The sequence below is a fragment of the Podarcis melisellensis genome, assembly GCF_964234715.1.
Source record: "Podarcis melisellensis genome assembly, chromosome: 1".
NCBI classification, from domain to species: Eukaryota; Metazoa; Chordata; class Lepidosauria; order Squamata; family Lacertidae; genus Podarcis; species Podarcis melisellensis.
This window is the reverse complement of record NC_138528.1, coordinates 133,822,804-133,844,881: the sequence shown is the minus strand read 5'-3', so window position 1 is coordinate 133,844,881 and position 22,078 is coordinate 133,822,804. Positions and strand designations below refer to the sequence as shown.

At 43.4% G+C, this 22,078-nt stretch overlaps 1 long non-coding RNA gene across 2 annotated transcripts in view; it reads left to right on the top strand.

The window, feature by feature from the left end:
* Window positions 1–17,181, top strand: part of LOC309363457 — a 141,872-nt gene extending 124,691 nt beyond the window's left edge. For both annotated transcript variants that reach the window (XR_014165355.1, XR_014165356.1), the window contains 3 exons: window positions 8,548–8,629; window positions 12,576–12,651; window positions 16,611–17,181. This is a non-coding gene — a long non-coding RNA (uncharacterized lncRNA). The remainder of the gene's footprint in view (window positions 1–8,547; window positions 8,630–12,575; window positions 12,652–16,610) is intronic.
* The last annotated feature ends 4,897 nt before the right edge of the window (window positions 17,182–22,078 follow it).

Genomic DNA, 22,078 nt, shown 5'->3' with positions numbered 1-22,078 from the left:
GCCATCATTCATCTTCCATCTGAAAGAACCGGTTGGAGTCAATGTCATATCCATTCTCAGTGCGTTATGGTCGGAGCATGTCTTTGGGCAGATTTCCACCTTTCTAATCTTAGGTGCCAGACCTCTAGATATCCATATTTGGTCGATTCTTGTCCAAGTCAGTTGGGCTTCAGAGAAAAATGTTCCTTCCCTTCCCAAGGGGTTTCTCACTCTCCAAATGTCAATCCAGTCCATATTGTCTGTCATTTCGAAAAAGGTCTTTGGTAGTCTGCCATCTTTGGAAATGTTTTGGTTCTGTGACTTATCCATGTTAGTTGATACAACTCCATTCATATCTCCCAACATAATAATGTTGTTGTAGTCCAGATAATCCAGCATAGTCTCATGCAACTTCTTGTAAAATTCCGATTTTCCTTCATTTGGGGCATAAATTCCTAATATCAAAATTATTTCTCCTTGATATTGTATTTCTATCGCCAAAATTCTTCCATGCTCATCTTTAAACAGAAATTTAGGTGAAAGGCTCTCTTTTGCATAAATTACCACACCTCTCTTCTTTACTGTGTCTGAAGATATAAATTCCTGACCAAGTCTTTTATTTATTAACACTTTTCTGTGGAGCCTAATCACATGTGTTTCCTGTAAACAGATAATGTCCAAATGTTCCTTTTTTAAGATGTGAAAGATTTTTTTCCTTTTTCCTGGAATGTTACAGCCATTTATGTTCCAACTCAAAAGTTGCAGGGACATCCTGGATAAATCTGGTTATTCTTGCTGTGGAGGTATCTTGTTCTCAGGTTTCTGAGGATCCGAGGGTGCAGGATCCCCCGGAGGTTCAGGCCCTGGGGGTAATCCAAGTCCTTTGTGAAGATCTTCTCCGTATGCCGCCAAAAACTTGTCTCTGTCCTCCGGCGTTCTAATTTTAGTCTTCCTCCCTCTGAAAGTAAACGATAATCCTTGGGGAAACTCCCACCTGAAGATAATTGAGTTGCTCCTTAGCAGTTTTGCTAATTCCGAGTAATCTGATCTAAGATCCAACAGCTGTTTAGGAATATCTTTATAAATCTCAATTCTTCTGTCCAAAATATCCAGTGACTTTCCGTAATGCAGGCCTAAAATCTTGTCCCTTTCCTCCTTTGATCTTAGTATTATCAAACAGTCTCTGGGCTTCTCCTTCTTTATAAGTCTTCCAAGCCTAAAAGCCGATAGTATCTTAAAGTCTTTTTCTTCTAAGTTCCAAAACTTGGAGAATTCTTTGGTAAGGAACTCAGTTAAGTTACCTTCTTCCACTTCTGGTATTGAGCGTATCCTTAAATTAGCCTCCCTGTTCCGAAGTTCTGTCATAGAGAAGTAGATCTGATGTTCTCCTACTTGTTTGCTGAGTGGTCTTACTTCTTTTTCAAGCTGTCCCAGTCTTTGGCTAGTATCCTCAGCCAATTTCCGGTTTTCACCTACAGCCTCCTTCAGTTCTCCAATAGATTGAACATTCTGTGCAACTTGTCCAGTCAGTCTATTTAAACTTTCTGTGTTTAAGTCGATTTTTGCTGATTGCTGATCTACCTTTCTGTCCAGAGCCTCCAATTTTTCAAAAATTTTCTCCAAAACAGTGCCACTTGCTCCTGAGGCCATATCTTCCAGTTGTAATTCCTCAATTTCTCCCTCCCCTGATTGTAACAGGGAGGCCGCTTCTGCCTCAGGAGGCAAAGTAGTAGGCAAAACAGGCACAGATGATCTACGCTGTGAGACTGTAGGCAAAGTTAAAGTTGTTTGTCTGGTTCTTCCCCTTTTTCTTGTTCCACTCATTCCAAAGTTATCTAAAAACCAAGGTCAAGCTGAATTGTTCCCATGAGAAAATAGCAGCCCAGATGGTAGCACTCAGACAGGAGGCCGGGAAAGAGAAAGTAAAACAAAGTCACTGCTGTAAATCCAAAATCCTCTAGGTGGAGCTTAGAATGTCTTTAGGGAGGAAGTCCAGTCCAATTAAAATTAATAAGTCTAATTTAATAACCAAAGATCTTCTCAAAGATAGGTTTTAGCAGAGTTAATACTTAAAGCCAAACAATGTTTCCAAAAGTGCTTAGACAACAGGTGTTTCAAAGTAACAAGTTCAAACTCAGTATGTTCCAAAGTTCAGATTCAAAGTATCCACAATCTGCAAGCTGGTTGCTCAGTTACTCAGGCAGCACCAGTTCCTGGGCTTCTTACTTTTATTTGTAATTCAAAAGGTCAACAGAAGAAAGGTATCCTTATCTCAAATATAAGTCCAAAAATCAACCACTTAAAGTCTTTAAGTCAGCCAGGAAAAACAGTTTAGATAGATGCCAGATCAGTCAATGCAAAACGTTACTCTTTGTCTCCACTCCTCCTGCTCTTTGCTTTCAAGTTCAATGTTAGCGGAAGACGGACTTCCTGTTTATCGTCACTCCGCTTTCAGCCGAATTCGTAATTTTAAAAACTTTAGCAGTGTATTGTCCAAATTACTCACGGGTTGTTGCTTTCCAGAGTTAGCAATTTCAAGAAGAAAGGTCAGCGCTCACCGGCAACAGCAACGCGGCTTCGCTCCGTCGATCGCGAAACGACCCACAGTGCCGCTACCCCCTCCGCGGTCCGGAGCCCCTTACGGGGTCCCTTCGTCGTTTTAGGGGCCGCTTTTGGCGCCCGCCGGGTCTCAGGACCACAGGCTTCTGCTGCCTGTGGTTTTTCTGGATGGGTCCCCGCTTCGCCGCAGCGGGCGACCCGTTTCGACGGAGCTGCCTTCTCCCGATCAGGAGCTGGCAGCCATTACCGTTCGCGCCGCCTCCGGAAGTCCCAAACTTTGCAATCTTTAAAGGCATCTAGTGATCTGTAAAATAGTGACATTTGAAGCTGGGGAGAGGTGAAAATTGTATGGCATTTGGCAGGCTGTTAATCATACTCTGGTCAAAATTAGTTTATGTTAAAATATGCTGAAACTAATATCATAGGTAACTTTTGCATTGTTGAAACAGGGACTGCACAATGTAGCACCGGATTTGGCACTTAAAGGCACATCACAGCAGTCCTCCCTCTAGCTCTTATTCTGACAAATGCACCATAATTTCCAATAATGCAAAAAATGAAACAAAAAACCCTTTCTCTGCAGATGGAAAGAATGTGGCTAAAGCTATTTGCATGCATCCAGTAATTAATTAATTGATAACTGAACGTGTTGAATGAATGAGAAATTTTCAATAACTTCAGAATTAAAATTTTAATTTCAAACTGCTGAAATGCTGCTTTTGAAATTTGATACTCCTAGTTCAAGAGAGAAAAAATCTAATTCTTAGATCAATATATACTTGCTAACTAGCACATCTTAGTGAGCATGATGGGGTTTACTTTTGTATGCGCAACTTAAGTCTGCACGCCTGTTGTTTGAAAGTATATCGCTGTTGCCAAGAGTCTGTTTGGCAAGTCATCTTTCTTCCCTAAAATTCCTAGAGGAGAGAGCATCTATAAATAGGAATGATGAAATAATTTAAATAATACAGATTTGTTTTATTTAATTTTTTGCAAACAGATTTAGACTATTTACACATTTTCAATTCAGTTGTGTGACTCCTATAGTTGGAAGGAAACAACTTTACATTAAAATACAGATACATAAATATTCCTTGTTGCACAATTGCTCTGTTTAACATTTGGGTTCAACAACCCAATGCCGTATTGAAAAACTTCATTTTTAGTATTTATTTAAATAAAAATGAAATTATCCTCCCTCCTTTTCAAAACGGAAAGCCTGAATTGGTCAGTCCATTTCCTTTCTGGAAGCAAGGAAGTGACCTTCATAGCTCACTTGAGGTCCTGTCTCTTTAGAGTTATGGTCCATTCCCTTGTTAGTGATAATAAACTGTATTACATTCCACTTCACACTGAGGGAGACGATCTCCATAATGCCAAGTATTTTTTGTTTAAAAAAATAAAAGGTCAGCACATTATTCTCTTTGTGTTTTATAAAAAAGATATAACATAACTACCGTATTTTTCGCTCTATAAGACGCACAAGACCACAAGACACACCTAGTTTTTGGAGGAGGAAAACAAGGAAAAAAATATTCTGAATCTCAGAAGCCAGAACAGCAAGAGGGATCACAGCGCAGCGAAAGAAGCAATCCCTCTTGCTTTTCTGGCTTCTGGGATAGCTGCACAGCCTGCATTCGCTCCAATAAGACGCACATACATTTCCCCTTACTTTTTAGGAGGGAAAAAGTGAGTCTTATAGAGCAAAAAATACGGTAGTTAAAATATTTTCATAGATGATATATGCCCCCCATAGTATTTATGTTTTGCACCTAAGTAGCCAACCTAGCAGTTCAAAAGCAAGCCAGCACAAGTAGATAAATAGATACCGCTCCGGCGGGAAGGTGAACGGCGTTTCCGTGTGCTGCTCTGGTTCGCCAGAAGCGGCTTAGTCATGCTGGCCACATGACCCAGAAGCTGTGCACCGGCTCGCTTGGGCAATAAAGCGAGATGAGCACTGCAACCCCAGAGTCGTCCACGACTGAACTTAACTGTCAGGGATCCTTTGCCTTTTTAACTTGGGAAAATATTGATCTATTCATCAAAGGTACCATATAATTTAATAGCCTGGTCAAAAATGGGAGCTTCAGAATGCTTTGCTCTTCAGCTTGAGGGCAGAAAGGCTCCCATTGCAGGAGCCTCTGAAATATTTTGCACCCTTTGAGTGACCCTTTCAAGGGCCACTCAAAGAGCGTGTGAGGGCTCCAAGAGGGTCGGGTCAGGGTGTTTTCTCAACTTGCCAGACTCCCTTCTGGCCCCTCTCAGGTGGGTGCCGTTGCTATTCGAATAGAAGGAGGGAGGTGTTCGTGGTGAGTTCTGGTAGCACTTTTTTCTGGGGAAACAGCACTGCGCAGGGTTGCCTAAGGGCATGAAAGTCTTCAGGAAAATTCTCACCATGTCCAGCTGAACATTGCTAGACTATTCCTAGGTACCTTTTTAGGCAAGACTAAAAGTTGGAAGGGGAGGAAAAGTTGGGATAGGAGAGCAAACAACCACCGGATGTTGGGGATGGGGTGGTGCATGTGACTCGATACAGTCTGAACCCTCCCCTTGTGTTCTTTGGGATGAAGCATATCACAAAGATTCAGAGACCTAATCAACTTGTCTATACAAACCACTACAGTATCTCCAATTACACAATAAGACCTACCGGTAATTCATTTAAGTAATTCAATTGCATGATTAATAAAAACCACAGTATGGTATTACTAAGGACAGAAAATTGCATTCATAATGTAGATTCTGTGGCTTTAAAGTAATTCTCCAGGAACCTCTTACCTTCTCTCTGCACTATTGGCCTATATGACAGGCCTTAATTAGCACAGATTTTTCACGTTCATGGGTAGATTGGAAATTTGGAGGCAGTTAATGAGAAAGGTCCATTACCTTGACCAGGCTAAAATTACAGTTAGAGGACATTTGCTTGCTCCTATGGCTCACTGCATACAAATATTTAAATATTAACATACTGCATACACACACACACACACACACACACACACACACACACATGTGCAGTATGTTAATATTTAAATATTTATTTATATAAATATCCCGTGATCTTTAACATTGCAGTGGCTTAGCACCACCAAAGCTCTCAGGTTATACCAGAAGGATGATGGTGATTGACTACAATAATTTAATTCAAGAAAAAGATAAATTTGAGAATACCTCAGAATAGTGAGGAAGGCCTATAGAAGGGTATTGCATCATGGCATCCTTTTATAGGCATTTCAGGAAAAGTATGGATGGCCAGGAGGTGCCTGCAGAGCATCAGATAATAATGGATTATTATTATTATTATTTTTAAAAAGAATGATAGCAGCAGTAGATTTAAAACAACAACAACACTCCACAGCCAACTTTCCAGCCAACTCCTTTCCCTTCTCCTCCAATGGTAAAAATATTTTTTTTAAATAATATTTTATTAAGTTTCTTTTCTTACAAACACAAATATAAAGCTTAGAAATAAGAAGAGAGAAGAATAGATAAAGAAAGAAATATATAAATAAGATCCAACTTTCCATAATGTTTTTCACAATCCAGTTGGACTTCCCCACATCCTCCAAACCCTGCGTTCCCTGCAATAAAAACATCAGCAATTTGTTACCTTATTTCGTTACTTATTATATCTTTCAATTTATCATGTTTCTAAATTCATGATTGTATCCCAATTCTTATATAGTTAAAATAAACATGATAAGCTTGTCTCATGATTCCACCTTTTCTTTCTTATACCTTAGTTCTGAATTCACATCATCACGTTACTGAAGCTAGATTTTCTTAGTCATGCATTTTTCTTAGCATTCATACAACTTATAGTATTTTTGCAAATAGTCCTTAAATTTCTTCCAGTCCTCTTCCAGTGTTTCCTCTCCCAAGTCCCGAATTCTGCCAGTCATTTCGGCCAGTTCCATATAGTCCATCAACTGCGTCTGCCATTCCTCCAGCGTGGGTAAATCTTGTGACTTCCACCATACCCAGAAGAATGGCCTCTGGTTTCTTAGGAAAGGTATACTTAAATACCTTTTTTAGCTCATTGTAGATCACTTCCCAGAAGGCCTTCACTTTTGGGCAGGTCCACCAGAGGTGGAAGAATGTCCCTTCAGCCTCCTTACATTTCCAACATTTATTGTCAGACAGGTGATATATCTTAGCAAGCTTGACTGGGGTCATGTACCACCGGTATATCATTTTCATAATGTTTTCCTTCAAGGCATTACATGCTGTAAATTTCATTCCGGTGTTCCATAACTTTTCCCAGTCTTCAAACATAATGTTATGCCCAATATCCTGTGCCCATTTTATCATGGCTGATTTAACTATCTCATCCTGTGTATTCCATTTAAGCAGCAGATTATACATTCTCGAAAGTGTCTTAGTTTTTGGTTCTAACAATTCTGTCTCTAGTTTCGATTTTTCCACCTGGAACCCATCCAATGGTAAAAATAAAACCTGGCAGAAAACACCCGTTCATTGCGTCTTAGACTTGCCAGTTCTAGCTCCGCATTGTTTACCGAGACAGACAGACCTGGAGCTTTCCAGAACCGGACGCTTCCCATCACCTGCTAGCTGAACCTTTTAACTGGAGGTCCCAGGAACTGAACCTAGGACATCCTGCAAGCAACGCAGATGCTCTGTCACCAGACAATGGCCCTTTTCCAGCAGCTTGGCTGTTGCAAAATACAGCAAGACACAGCCTCAAAGGGGCTCAATTCTGCATAGACTTCCCAGGTTTAGGGCAGTTGGGTTACAGGGAGCCTCCAAAGATCATGAGAAGCAGCACTTCCTCTGTGGAGGAGGAAAGCCACACCTCCGGTGGGGAAGGGATGCAGGGCTTGGAGGATGCAAGGGAGAGCCAAGGCACCGTGCATGAGCAAAGCGGGGGGGGGGGGAGGAGGAAGGTTCCCCTTTGCCCATGCCCTCTTTGTGCAGTCGCTTTACGTGCAGAGAGGGGAGGCGTAGGATGAGGGTCAAGAGACTACTCTGCTGGTGAAAGTTTAAGGACCGCCCACTCCCAGATTCTGCTAGTGACTGAGCAAGACATGGGATTGGGACGTTCTTCACTGTGAATGTTTTTGCACCGATAATAAAGCCTTTGAAAAGACCAGTGGGGGTCTTGCCTGTTCGCCCTCGAGCAACCACTGGGCATAACAGGGAACTCAAATTCCTATATCAACATTATGTGCCCGTCTCAAATCATACAATATCCTGTTTTACATCATTTTTATTTTTAGGCAGTTATTTTATTATATATTTATATAACCAAGTCTTAATTACAAAATAACCTATCCCTTCACAGCTATTCCTAAGGGGTTTGATTTGGACAGAGTTTGCTCCCCTGATGTTTTTTTATCAGCCTAGTGTGATACATTTCTCGGAGCCCTGCTTGAAAAGTCCACCCTCCAAATCTTGGGATTTTCAGAACATGTTGCCTTTCCTTCTAGCCAAACCTTGCCCTCCCCGCTCACATTAGACGAGCTCAGCACAGCTGGTACAAATCAAATAAATAGCAGGGTTGTATTTATGGCAGGGTTGTATATGCTCAATAAGTTAAGGCAATGCTCAGTTAGTTATGATGATGCTAAAATATATTTCTGTGTACTGTGCTCTGAGACAAAGAATCAGGCAGAATGTATTCTCTTAAATGAGGTTTCCCCCTTTCTGACCTTTCTTCCTAAAGCCTTAGGATTAAATGCAAATTACATGTGTTTACATTTCCAGTGTTTTAATAACTATGAAGCTGTGATCTATTAAATCTGAAATGTCTAGTTAAAAAAAAAAGACAGATGGATTGATTTTATGATTCCAGTCCCATGGAAATCACTTGAGGCCCAACTCAACTCCCATCAAAATATTAAAAACACAATGAAACACCAAAGAACCCAAGTTATTGTGATTCTGAACATGGGGGTTCCATTTGCAGTTACCATGGCTTAGCAATAGTACCTTCATAGGCCTATCTTCCCTGAATTGGCCTGATTCTGAACTGATGCTCTTTTTCTATAGGAAATGAGAAGAGAGGAAGAGCTGAAGGAAAGAATAAAGAAATACATGCTCAATGGGAGAAAACCTCCTCCAGAATCCCCAGGTACGGTACCATCTTGCATGAAGTTCAGCTTATGTTTCAGGAGGACCATGTCAGCAAGCAATACACTGCAGGATGCCCGAGAATCCCATGGAAAAGTCCAGCCAATTATTGGCAACGTACCCGGCTGGCCCAAGACATTTTTGGCCCTGATATCCCTCCCCTGCCAGGGAGAAGGGGTGGGTGAAGATCTACATCAGGAACATGGATGGAATCAAGATCTACATTGGGATCTACACTGTGCCCCTCTGGATTCTGCCACCTGAGGTGGTTGCCTCCCCTTGCCTCATGAGTGGGCCAGCCCTGATAACACAGTTGGCATTCATTGGATCTGTATCCAATCCGATACCTGCTGTCTCTCCTACCGCACCCTTGACATTGGTGGAGGGCACCTTGAGATCCATGAGGAATGAGGCCACAGCTCTTGGATGAGTGTCCAAATGCACTTTTAATAAGAAGGGCAGCTTACATTCAACATTAGTGCTCCAATCCCATTCCCCAACAAACCCACCATTCACACAACCCTTCTGTCCATGAGGACCATTGTGAGCAGAGCAGGCTGTGCAACAGCTTCCCTTTGCAGAAGAACCAGAATTCTGTCCACATTGTGTTCTGATGGAAGCATGACTTTCTCAGTATTATTCCATGCTCAATTTTGTGCCATGCTCAGTCCAGGCTGCGTGTCTGTATATCAGGCCCACTTGACGGAGACTCAATTAGCTGGATAGGCTACGTCTAAACATGTGCAAGACCCTCTTGAGAAATTACCCGGGATGATCCATTTACCTCTTTAGTCAGCTGTGAATTTCCAAAGGCTCCAGCAGAATTTGGCCCACACTCTTCAGCTATTATCCAAATATTCACAGCTTGATATTCAAAGTCCTCAGACTATGGCCATTTTAATAACAGTTGGAGAATCGGGGCAAACAGTACCACATGGGGAAAACCAGACCAATATCACTGGCTGGATATTACAATTGTCATGGTTCTTCCCACTTGATCACCCCTCTTCCATGTCTTTTCTGAATTCCAGTATTACTGGAGCAGCAGGATTGAACCACCAAGGAATGCTAATCACACTCCTTTTGTGACATAACAATTGCTCATTAGCCCTTTGTGCTGCCTATGAAAGAAACATTTATTGCAATTGAATCAGCAGGTCATTAAATCCATCCTGTGAAAAACCACAAATCTGTGAATACACCATGAATTCAACACGGCACACTTACACACATCCTGAACTTATCTTCTGCTACAAGAGAGTCCTTCACCCCTTGTTCTCTGGTCAGATTTGAATATCAAGGGTGGGGTACGGGGAAAATTCCACACACAGAAGCAACTATCTCCTTTCCACCCCCCTCCTCCCCCAATGAAGAAATTAATTAAATGATGTCATGCTTGATTTTATCTGATTTGGAAGCAATTCATCACTCTTTTGCTAGTTCTATTAGTCCAGGCGATCAGCATGTTAATTCATTTGTGAGAATAAGCTCAAGGGTAATTACAGCGGGGAAACTTAATGCCTAAACGTGTTAATGTCTGTAATCAGAACTATTTTCTCAGTGCGGAACAATTGTTAGACAATTACAGTTGGATATGATTGCCCTGGTAGACAACAGAGGCCATGTCAAGAGGGAGATATCAGAGGCTTGTTTTGCAAGTACAGTCTTATAAGCAAAGCTCATTTTCCTGAAGCCTCTTTTGTCTGGCTCCTGCCAATCTCTCTTCTTTCCTGAAACACTGCACTGTTCATCAGGTTGAAAAGTTACCAACTTTTCTCTTTCTTCTTGTGAGGACAGGGAAGGGGCATAAAGGACACAGGAGACAAGAAAATCACTTGCTCCTGTAAATGTCACCAAGTTTTGCTGGGCTGAGAGGTACCACCTGTGTGATAAGATGCTCCTAATTTTCTGCAGATCCTAATAAGTAAATAGGAATGGATAAGCAAAGTGGACTACTTTTTTTTAACAAAAAAGGAGAGGTTTCATTCCCACCTGCTGACCAAATGAAATGAAATAAATTAGCTATATGGCAGGGAGAACTTTTATTTTGATACTTATATTGGGATCAAACCAACTATGAGGAACGTTATGGGTTAGAGGTGATAGCAGAGATTATCAATTAAATGTGCTGACGAAGGGCAACCCATATTGAGAAATACCATTCAACCGCTCTCTTCCCCAACCCCTTTCTATGCCTCATAGAGGCTGCTGGAGGCTTAATGGAGGTGGTGATTCTGAGCTTGAGCTGTGCTACCTCAGACTGTAGGTTGGGTCTCCATACAAAATAAATGAATAAATTCCCACCATATAAAGAGTGGTCATCGTAAGGGCGAAGGCTAGGCCAGACCCCTTTTCCCTTTCATACTAGGGGGTGCTTCTGTTTGGTCTGTTCCCAAATTGTAAAGAATGATATGTTGTTGTTTTTTGCTATGTACAAGCAATGGGACTAGCCAGGCCAGACCTTTGCCCTGTCTGGCTGACCCAACACCTGATTTATATTAAAGAATACGAAGTGTTCTCTGCCTGCATTCAGACTTCCTTTGCTATGGTCAGAAAAGCTCAGTGTGTTCACACCTTCCTGAAGCACCGACAGCAGTATGAGCCCCAATTTGACTGGTGTTTTCTTCTCCACCGTCCTACATTACGAGCCCTCAAGGTGTATCTCCACAGATTGTCCAGAGATTTCGTACATTTATTTACTTAAATATGACTGAACCCAGCCCACCCCAACTTTCCATATTTGGATCAAGTCTCTTGCATTGTCAGTGGCTGTGAAATCAAGGAGGCGGCTGGGCTCAGCAAAAGCTGGGGAACGAGTATCAGCCCATAGATGTGCACCACTAAATGCAGCCATTGCTGTTCCGTCCGGTGAGCATACTGATGCCTTTCAGGAAAGCTGTGGCCGCCCAAACTAAAGAGGGCAGCTGAGTATGGCCCAGGCCCAGATAAGACTTGCCAGGTATATTTCCCCAAGATCCATTTTTTAAAAAATAATTCCTGAGATGATCCTGGCATAAAGGCCCTCCTCCGCTTCAGATCATTTTAAAATTATGAGGGAGCCTCTGTCACCAGATCAGCAGTGGTGTCCCTGCTGCAAAAGGACCAACCTTGACAATCTCTCATGGGGTGGTTTCATATTTATTGCAGAGGAGTGGGTGTGTCTGGGAAATGCAAAGGTTCCCTTTCAGGCAAGCCTGTGCCAGTTAGGATGCACCAAGTGGACTGGAATCCATCGGTTCTGCCTCGTGGCCCACTGGGAGCTCTTCATTCCCAAGCAGGCAGCAAAACAAGGAAGTTGATTGAGCCTCTTTTGGCTCACCAAACATGGCTAGTGGGTGACAACAGCTGCAGGTCAGCTTTTAGAGGCAATGGTGACTCACCTTTGAACTTCGGCAGTTTGCCTCTTTGTCTCTCCTTACACAAATGAGAATAAAACAGGCCGCAGCTTTCTGGTCACATGAAAGTAGCACATCTAATTCGTTTTCATCTTTCGCCGTCAACAGGCTGTTTAATCTGCAGAAGAGCTTGCTTAGCATTTGCTAGCTGAACACAGTGTGATTGCATTTGGGAAGGACAAGAGGGGATTAGCAGGAGGAGATCCCTAGGGGTCTTCTGCTGCGCTAAACTAGTCACCCTTTCCTGCCTTTCCCTGTAGTGATCTCCCAGCTCAACCAGGCTGGCCAGCTGCCTTCTCTTTCATTCCAACTCAACCCAAAGGCTCTAGGGGTCTAGAAGGTGCATTGAGCTGAGTTAGTCTGGGAATACTGGGTATTTGCTACAAATACCTCGTATCCCACTGGTGTTTTAAGAAACCTATTTTCTGGCATTGGAAGAAAAGCCGCCAGCTGAAGGGGCCTCAATCTGGTGTTGAACACAAGGGTCTTATGTTCATGTGAAGCAAAACCAAATAATGCTTCCTTCTCCCTCCACCATTTTGTTTCCAACAGTCCCTCAGCCGGAGAAAAAGGAGAGGAGAAAAGTAGAGCCCGCAGTATGGGAATGACTGTCAAGGCCCAGGAGGAGGTGAGAATAAAGCATAGGGTACAAATCCCAAAATCTCTAGAGTTCAAATCCCCGCTCAGCCATGAAGCTCACTGGGTGAGCTTGGGGGGCCAGCCACTGCTCCTCAGCCTTACCTACCTCGCAGGCTTGTTGTAGGGATTAAAAGAGGAGGGGGAGAACCTTGTTAGCCCCCTTGATCTTCATGGAGGAAACAGTGGGACAGAAATGCAACAAACAAACATACATTTCTAGAGAAAGGCAGGCGCCAGTTCTCCCCTGTGCAGGCCCGTGCCAGATAACTTACTGCTTCCCCAAAGCTATTTTCCAAGACCAGATGAAGGCCAATGGTTGGTAAAAGAGCCTGGGGAGTATATGCCTGGGGAGACCAGGGGGCTTAGGAAAGGTAAGGCACCCACCTTCTACTTGCTGATACTATTTTGAAAATCCTGCTGCTGCCACAGCTGATGCACACATTTAGGGAAATACAAGCATGACAGGTAATTCTGCCCACAGCGTGAATACTTTTGGAGCATAGTGTAACTATTTCTCCTGGTTGTCCTTTTCAAGGACAGAACCCACCCTATACTCCCCTGGTTGATGCCGTTTAGGGACAGAGCAGCAAGGAAGAACAATCCTTTGCTTTCCACTGGCGTGGCAAAGCAAACAGTACAGAAGCAAAGCACTTCACTGCTAGAATGAATGTAGGAGTAAGCTGTTGTAGTTCGAAAAGGCACCTAAGATTTAATCACTGTAGTATTTTTAAGGGCCTTGTGCACATGCTGCTTTAAAATTCTGATGTAAGACTAGAATATGCCCTCCTTGAATATTTGATATCTTGAACAATGCCTGGACCCTAATAAAATTCAAAATGTAATCAATTAAATCAATTAGAAGATTAAATTCTACCATGCTATGTGTACCACTAGCAAAATTTACAAATCACATAATCAATGCAATCCATTAACACTGACAAAGGGTGGAGGTGATGGACTGGAAAATCTCCATCAAGGGCATTCAAAAGATGTAATTAAAAATACATTACACCCTGAATGCAAGGCTCCCTGCCCATTATGGCTGCCTGAAAGCATGAGGCTGCTGCTTCAGGCCTGCACATGGAGATTCCACACAGATAAGGATCACATCTCATTATAAAGGTTAGGTAGCTGATGCCAGCAGGACACTGGGTAGATTCAAGTGCTGTGGACAAAGTCCTTGAGGTACCTTTGCACCATTGCAAAAAGCTGCCTGGAGAATCAGTCGTGTGCAGGGGGGAAAATCTTGAGCCTGGATGTAGTTCAAATCTGTCAAGTGTCTCTGGGCGCAAGTCCCTGGAATTGTTATAAATCTGGCCCATCCCAGCTTTCTCATCAGGACCTCTTTTAAGAGCAAGGGGTTTGTGAGCAGGGGATGAGCTGGAGTGCTAACAGGTGATGGAGGGCTGTCACTAAAGCTTCAGGAGTAAGTGAGTAGCAGGACAAGCTTGTGACGCCTACCAGGAGTGGGAATCAGGAACCAAGAGTAGAAACCACATTGAAAGGGAAGGGAGAAAAATATTTTGCCTTAATTTTTTTTTAACGAAACAAAGGTGGCACTTAGCATAAAATTAATCTCACTACAATAGATAGACTATTGATGTGGTAATTAATCTACCATCTCATAGTCTGATTTTATGATGTTTAGATACATCTCAATTTGTGCAGAATGGATTTTCTTCATCCCACTCAATCTCAGAAGCTTAAAAGCAAGCAATAATACTCTTAAGAACTGGCAATATAACATTAAAATTAGTCAAATCAAATAATAATATTAATTTTATAAAGCAGCAGCAGCACAATCCAGTCTAGATAGGAAAAAAAGCTTGGATGTCCCCCAAATGCAACAATGGAGTAACCATTTCCACCACTAATAAAAGTCTGAGAAAAGTTGAAGAACAGGATCTGTAGGGGACGTCCTTAGACAGGGCTTCTGGTGATGGGGTTCACTAATTGGATCCTGCCCTTAATGTAGACTCAAATGCTTGTTTAACCTGATCATGGACCCTGAGCAGTGTAGAAACTCACCCATTGAGCCCTATTGTTGTGGCAATGCCATGCCATAGTACTCAGTAGAAGGCTGATCTCCACAGTCTTCAGCCATGTCTTCTCCAGTTCTCCCACTCTCCACATGGGTGTGTGGGGGGGGGATTGTTTCTTGAGCCAGGTTTTACTCTTTCCCCATAAAATAATAGAAATGCAGTGCAAACATTATCCTATATATTTATTGCTTGTTGTTTGGCTTGTCTTGCACTGCACCTGGACTGCCTTGGGGGGCTGGGGTGGGGAGATGACTTTTCACGCTCTGTACACAGCAGCAGGTCAGCTACCCTTCTTCTCCCAGTCTCCCAGACTCGGTCTCCTCTCCTTATTCCTTGGAGGGAACAGGGCATATCTAGCAATCGATAGGACAACCCAACTGTCAGAGTTGATATATCTTGCTAACAGGTCAAAGCTTAGAAAGGAATAAACATTTCTTAAGCACTTGATAGCCTCAGGATATGAAGTTTAGTTTACAGATCAATATATAGAAACGGTATGTTAGGGTGACTTTGCACATGCATTTAAACACTCCAACATAATACACTGCAGTTAATCTAAAAGAGAAGCTTCCAACCTCTTCTTCACAGCCATGCCAAGAGGAGAGGAGGAGAGGGATGGAGAATTCAAGCTCATGGGAAGGCTCGATTTGGCTCACTTCCATCACTATAAATCATAGCTCATTGTGGCTTTCAAACAGAACCACTGTCTGGTGTCAAATAAAGGTACTACACAAGCCCAAATCAACTTGCTTTTTAATGGTGAAATACCTTCAACTGATACCATGCAGGCCTGCACTATGACACACGTCATGTGAACAATACCCTTATTAGAGCCAGTGCACAGCATTACCATAACACAATTGGCACCATCAAACTATATAGCTGGTTTGCCTCCTAAAAATGTTCAGTAATACAATTCTAAAAGTGCACCTTATGGCTGTGGTATGAGTTTCCAATACTACATCTTGGGGAAGAGCAGGAACTTGAGTGAGTGAACCCTCACCTCATCCATACCCAGAACCCTACTCATATTTTATATCTATCCCTCCATAACACAACAAGAGGGTCAACTGTTTCTTGGATCACTTGCTCAGTTAACAACACTCCCAGGAGCCAGGTGGACTCACTCTGTAGCCATGTTTCCCAGCTTGAGGGAAGGGAAGTTGAGGTTTTGGAGAATATAACATGAGTAGATGAGAGGTGATCAAGCAGTCAAGTCCTGCTCCTTCCTGGAAGATGGGGCAATGTGACCAGGCTCTGAATGGGAGGGTGGTTCAGGAGAAGACACCTTAACAGAAGAAAGAAAACCCTATCTATGCTCCCAGAGCTAGGACATACTAACAAAGTTAATTATATTTTAATTTTTGATTTAAACAAAAGCAGAAAGGAGAGAAAACTGAGGACACAATTTGTGGGTGGATTCAGCAACAGCAACCCATAAAGATATAGAGTGCTATCCAACTGAAGGGAGAGTTAAGGCCATGTTTTAAGAGAAGACCCTCCCCCCACCAGAGAGACATGTGGGTGAGGCAGGGAGAGAGAATGGGTGGAAATTGCCTCCCTCCTCATTTGACTGATGCCTTGAGATTCTCATAGTATTAAACAAGAACAAAATATATTTGTTGGCGGTCATCAGCATTACTGGAGAAAACCTCTTGTGTGGCAAGATCCAAAGGCACACTCTCTCTGGGTGGGTGTGTTGCTACAATTCAGTTCCTTGTATTTGCAGGCTCAGGCTTTGCATTAATCGCGGCAGATGGTGGTACTGCAAATGGTTCAGCACTTGTGTCAACTGCCACATGCAATGGCTCCGTGATTATCTAAATGATGTTTGAATAGTGTGGGTACAATCCACAACCACCAGAAATCCCATTGATTCTGAGTCATGCCCATGCTTCCCTTTCAGGTCTCCTTCGAAAGAAGTGGAAAAAATAGCAGACAGAACAAAGCAGCTCCCACAAGACTCTCCTCAGCAAGCTTCCTGGCCCGCTTAGAGGCAGTATGTCCTTTTCCTTTTTTGTGGCCTGGCAAGGCTGCGCCGCTTTTGCCATAGAGAGGTGCCAGACCCCGGTCCCCATCACTCCTCCAACTCTTCTTCTAACCTGAGTGCTCTCAAGACCTTGGGATTCCTTTCCTGAGCGGACAATTCTTTTTGCAGTGCCCTTGCTCCTTACTGTTTGGGCCCTAGGGGTTTTTCCACAGAAAGGGTCGCCTATTGCGCACCTTGGGCTGAGCCCCCCCCCCCTCTGGACATCCTTTGTCTTGAAATGCTGCTGCCCTCAAGTGCATCTGCCTTTTCTCTGCTTCCTTTACTTCCACATCATCTCTCTGTCTCCATACCTCTGTAGCAATCTCTACTAATTCAGCAACCCCAATTTATGAGTGCTTAAACAGACAAAGAACTGAACTTGTAATAACACACTGCATGTGTCGCACATTATATATATTAAGGATTAAATAGAAGTTGCTGTTTGTCAGGTGATTAAAAGAGCAGCTGAATGAACAACAATGGCAAGTGAAATGATGTCATCTAGACCAGTGTTTCCCAACCTTGTGCCTCCAGATGTTTTTGGCCTACAACTCCCATCATCCCTAGCTAGCAAGACCAGTGGTCAGGGATGATGGGAATTGTAGTTCAAAAACAGCTGGAGGCCCAAGGTTGGGAAACACTGATCTAGACAATGAAGTGACAATGGCCACAGCAATGGAGATACATCTTGGACATATCCTGTAATGGGGAGGGAAAACAGTTTTTTTTTAAAAGAGAAATTGTATCAAATTAAATTAACTTGGTTTAATTTGTAAAATCAATAATAAACAATTGGCCAAAAAAAGAGGACTTTCCCCTTTAACTCTCCAAAGTCATGGCCACAGAATGCAAAATTTCCTCAAGTGGGCAGGTGCTGCCCCTCCAAGAGGCTCTAAGTGCTAATAATGCCATAATTTACGTATACAGTCCCTTTGGTGCCACGGACCTGTATAGCTGGAAGGACCAGAATCCTCCCTTCTCAGAGGACCCCAAAAACATTAATAGTCCATTTCGATCTATTGGATGCACCCCCCCTACTTGGGAGGACATGCATAACCTTTTGGATATGCTTTTTAGATGCGTTTTTGACTACTTCTGAGAAAACCCCAGCCTCATGCCATAGGGGCAAATGTTGCCCAACTAGCTGAAGGTCACCCTGAGGTTCCCCCGGCAGGAACACGAGGATGGGAAGTGGGGACAGTGAAAGGACAAGCAAAGGCAAAGGTGTATTTTCAGGATGTTTTTGGAGGAATGAGGTAGGTGATAAAGAAGGTAAATAAGCTGTCAAAGGTTCATTAACTGGTGCCTAATCTCTGGATGGGATGCGGGTGGTGCTGTGGGTTAAACCACAGAGCCTAGGACTTGCCGATCAGAAGGTTGGCGGTTCGAATCCCCCTGACGGGGTGAGCTCCCGTTGCTCGGTCCCTGCTCCTGCCAACCCAGCAGTTTGAAAGCACGAAGTGCAAGTAGATAAATAGGTACCGCTCCGGTGGGAAGGTAAACGGCGTTTCCGTGTTCTGCTCTGGTTCACCAGAAGCGGCTTAGTCATGCTAGCCACATGACCCAGAAGCTGTCTGCGGACAAATGCCGGCTCCCTCGGCCAATAAAGCGAGATGAGCGCCGCAACCCCAGAGTCAGTCACGACTGGACCTAATGGTCAGGGGTCCCTTTACCTTTAATGTCTGGATAGGCACCTCCTACCTATAATTGCCACTACCCAAGCAGTTTCTGCCGCTACAGGGTCCAGCTCACTAAACTGTCTCATTGTAGTAAAGATTCTCTCCCAAAACTCATCCTTTTCCCGCTGCAATTCATGAACCTTCAACAAATGATAAGAGGCTATGGTCTTAGCATGGGCCCAAACTGCTCTTTTCTCAGAAGTGGTCAAAAACACATCCCAAAGGTTGTGCGTGTTCTCCCATGAAGGAAGGGGGGGCGTCCAATAGATTGAAAGGGGAGGGTTCTGGTTTTTCAAGGTCCGTGGCACTGAAGGGACTCTATATGTAAATTTCCCTGGACGTGTCTGGGAAAACCAAAGGTATGGCAACCCTGCCCCAGAGCCTCTTGAGGGAATCTCGCATTCTGTGGCCATGCCACAACTTCAGAAATTTAAAGGGGAAACTACTTTTTTTGTCGTCCACTGCATCCCCCCCCCACCAGAACCACATCTGGAGATAGTCATGAATAACATCCATTCACCCCAGGGGCACCAAGTATATGGGACGGAGGGTGCTTCAGCCCCCTCAGTATTAGGGCTCTGCCACCCCCTGTGCTGGGCCCCATCCCCCGCCCCGCCACCAGGCAAGCACTGAGCAGCTGAGCAGGACCCGCAAGGGTGAACATCTCTCTCTGTGCACCTCATCCCATGTGCGCTGCAACCTGTCTCTGCCCCGGGTCAAGCTTGACCCAGGCATGGAGCTTTCCCAGCCGCTTTCTGCTCCAGTGCAGGCCAGTTGAGGAGAGGGGCGGCAGACTCATGACCTGGTGGCGACTCAGACCTGGTGGCGACAGCACCATCACAGCAGTCGGTCTGGACTGTACTGGGCCTGGGTCTGACGATCGCTAGGGTGGCCGAAAGACTTTCCTGGCCAATGCACCAATTTTGTTGCATAAATCTATGCTGGGTTCTTTGCTCTTGGATAGGTGTTCCAGACCCCCCCCCCATACACCTGGCAAGGAAAAGGGAGTGAGAAGCACATGGAGGAAGAATCAAATATATTCATCATTTGTCCTGATTAGAGTAAGTAATCATGCTTAATCTGCTTTTGTACTCATTGCTTTGCTGCATGCATTCTAAGTACATTTTTCCTAAAGTAAGGTACAGTACAGTTATAAGTTGCAAGAACGCTGACAGAACATAGAGAGAGGGAGAGAATGGAACGTTGGCTCTGTGTAAGCAGATAAGATGAAGGAGAGAGCTAGCAGGACCTTGTTGGCAACAAGTTTGGCAGGCAGAGCCGTGCAGAAACAAAACAACTTACCTGCGAGTGTGGCACACCAACAACTTTGTCATTTGCACGCCATGGTTTCCTTGGACAGATTACAGGCCTTCCTTCAGTGGTTATCGAGCTGTCTTTCTAAATGAGCAACCCTGGGCTCCAAATGAATGTTTAATTTTCTCCTGTAAAATACTGGCTGATTAATCTCCATTTTGTAAGCTACATAGCATTTGGGAAAGATAAATAAAGACATTTAGCAATAATCTGGTCTCTTACATATTTTCTTCAGGTGCCCTGAATTTATGTATTTTTGATGGGTTGCCAAAGTCTTGCAGCAATCATTTCCACAGCTTCTAAGCCAATCCTGGCCCACCTGTCAGAGCAGATCTTCAGTTCTCTCCAGACTGAAGTATTAATTAAGACTATATAACTCGGAGTTCAACTTCACAGCCATTCATTTATAAACACAACATATTCAAATGCTGTAAAAGACGGGATAGGGAACAAACTGCTAAATATAGAGCAGGTCTAATCAAAAACTGAGAATGCACCATGGGATTCAAAAGGAAACACGAGGATTTATACCCCAAGTACAGGCAGAGGGGATGCCAATCTTGTTTCCCTGTGTCTGTAGCAGGCTGGTTTTCAGTCCACTGACATTCAAGGGAGTGATTCCAGTGAGTTTTATCTGCATCAGAGAAATAGATTCCATCAATATGCTTGTTGAAGGGCTCAGCCAGGAAGGTTAAAATATTTATCTGAAAGGATGTTGCAGTAAACAGGGTGTTTTAATTTGGTATATGCATGCTTAGGAGCACAGTACGTTCACAACAAATGAGACCCTCAGATGGTTGATAACATCAGTATCACTGCTCATAACAGAAAATTCCCAGTATTCACTATATAGCCATAACATCACATTTTGTAGAATTCATTTGTTTGATTCTGTTGTACATCACAAAAATCTTATGCAATCGTTTTGACATAACTAAGGCAAGCCCAATGGGCTTCTATATCCATCCAGAGAAAAATGAGTCTATTTTTGCTGCAATGCATGTGCTGAAGAATGTGTTCTTCATTTCTCCCAGTGCAAGGAATACATAAATTCATAGAGGCAGCACCAGAAGCCACATGAAACACAGTTCAGCATAGCATTGGGTAGGTTTCCCTCACAGCAATGCTGCTGCTCAGCTCAAATGGTCAGAGTTTGCTATCGTGCAAATGGAAGGCAATGGAGTTTGACACTGACCAGTTCTAAGGTGACAGACCCTCTGGGCCACTATGCCTAGAACACAGACACAGAACACAAGCAGCAGCTGGGGCAGTTGGAGGGTCTGGGGTAGATGTATTTCTTAGAACCTTTAAATAGGTCTTAATTAGAGACAGGCAAATGAGGCTTCATAGAAAGATCACCAGTGAAGGAGTTAGGGGAATTCGTTTCAGAGGAAATGGATTCCTCTCCTCCAGAAAGTCCCCCAAACTATTAAGAAGCAGGTTCCCCATATGATTTAAAACAGAGGTGGAACTCCAGCTCTCATCCCGCCCAGCCTGCAATAGGGGAGTTAGGAGTCCACAAACATCTGGTGGGACACAGGTTGTCCACCCTGGTTTATAGGATTCTTCAACTGGCAGCTTAATGGTCCTGAAGTAGAGCTGCTTTACCTTTGATACCCCATTTCCCTCCATTCAGAGTTTTTCAGATTCTTTTTAAATAAAAGAAAAGAAAAAGAAAAGAAAAGAAAGAGGGAGGGAGGCCTGGAATGCTTTTGGGTATCTGGCCCCAGCAGGAAAATGGGCCAAATTTCTCTCTTTCATGGATAATGGGAGTCCTTGAGTGGCTCCCATTAATGATAGAACATTTCCTTGGTGATTCTGAATTCTTATAAAAGAAAATAGTTGCTTCCTATGGTTTCTGAAGTAATGGCTTTAATCAGTTAACATTTTCTGCAGTTCTGAGGAAATTGCACAGATTAGTTTTGGTGTAGCAGTGCCTTTCTTGCAGATGCTTCCAAAATATTCAAGACAGTGACTATCCTAAGTCTGATTACAGTGTGTTAGCAATGCTTCATCTTAGCCCTACATCCATGTGAATCATGGAAGCTCACTGGGAGTAACTGCACGCCATTCATTTTGAATTTCAAACTCTGAGCATCAGTAAAGCTTTGACACATGACATAGCAAGACTGTGACAGCCTGGCTGCGGGCGAGCAGAAAATAAATATGGAGGGGATCACTATGAACTTGCTGGAAGCCATCAACACATCCCAGGTAGCTGGCAAAGACTGACGGTGAAAAATGCTTATGGATTTGCCTATTTCTTTTAGATTGCACTGAAGAGCACCTGGAAACAATTGCTCCTAACAAAGGACAGGGAAGTCTGTCCTCCTAAGGTAGCAGGGAGATGCA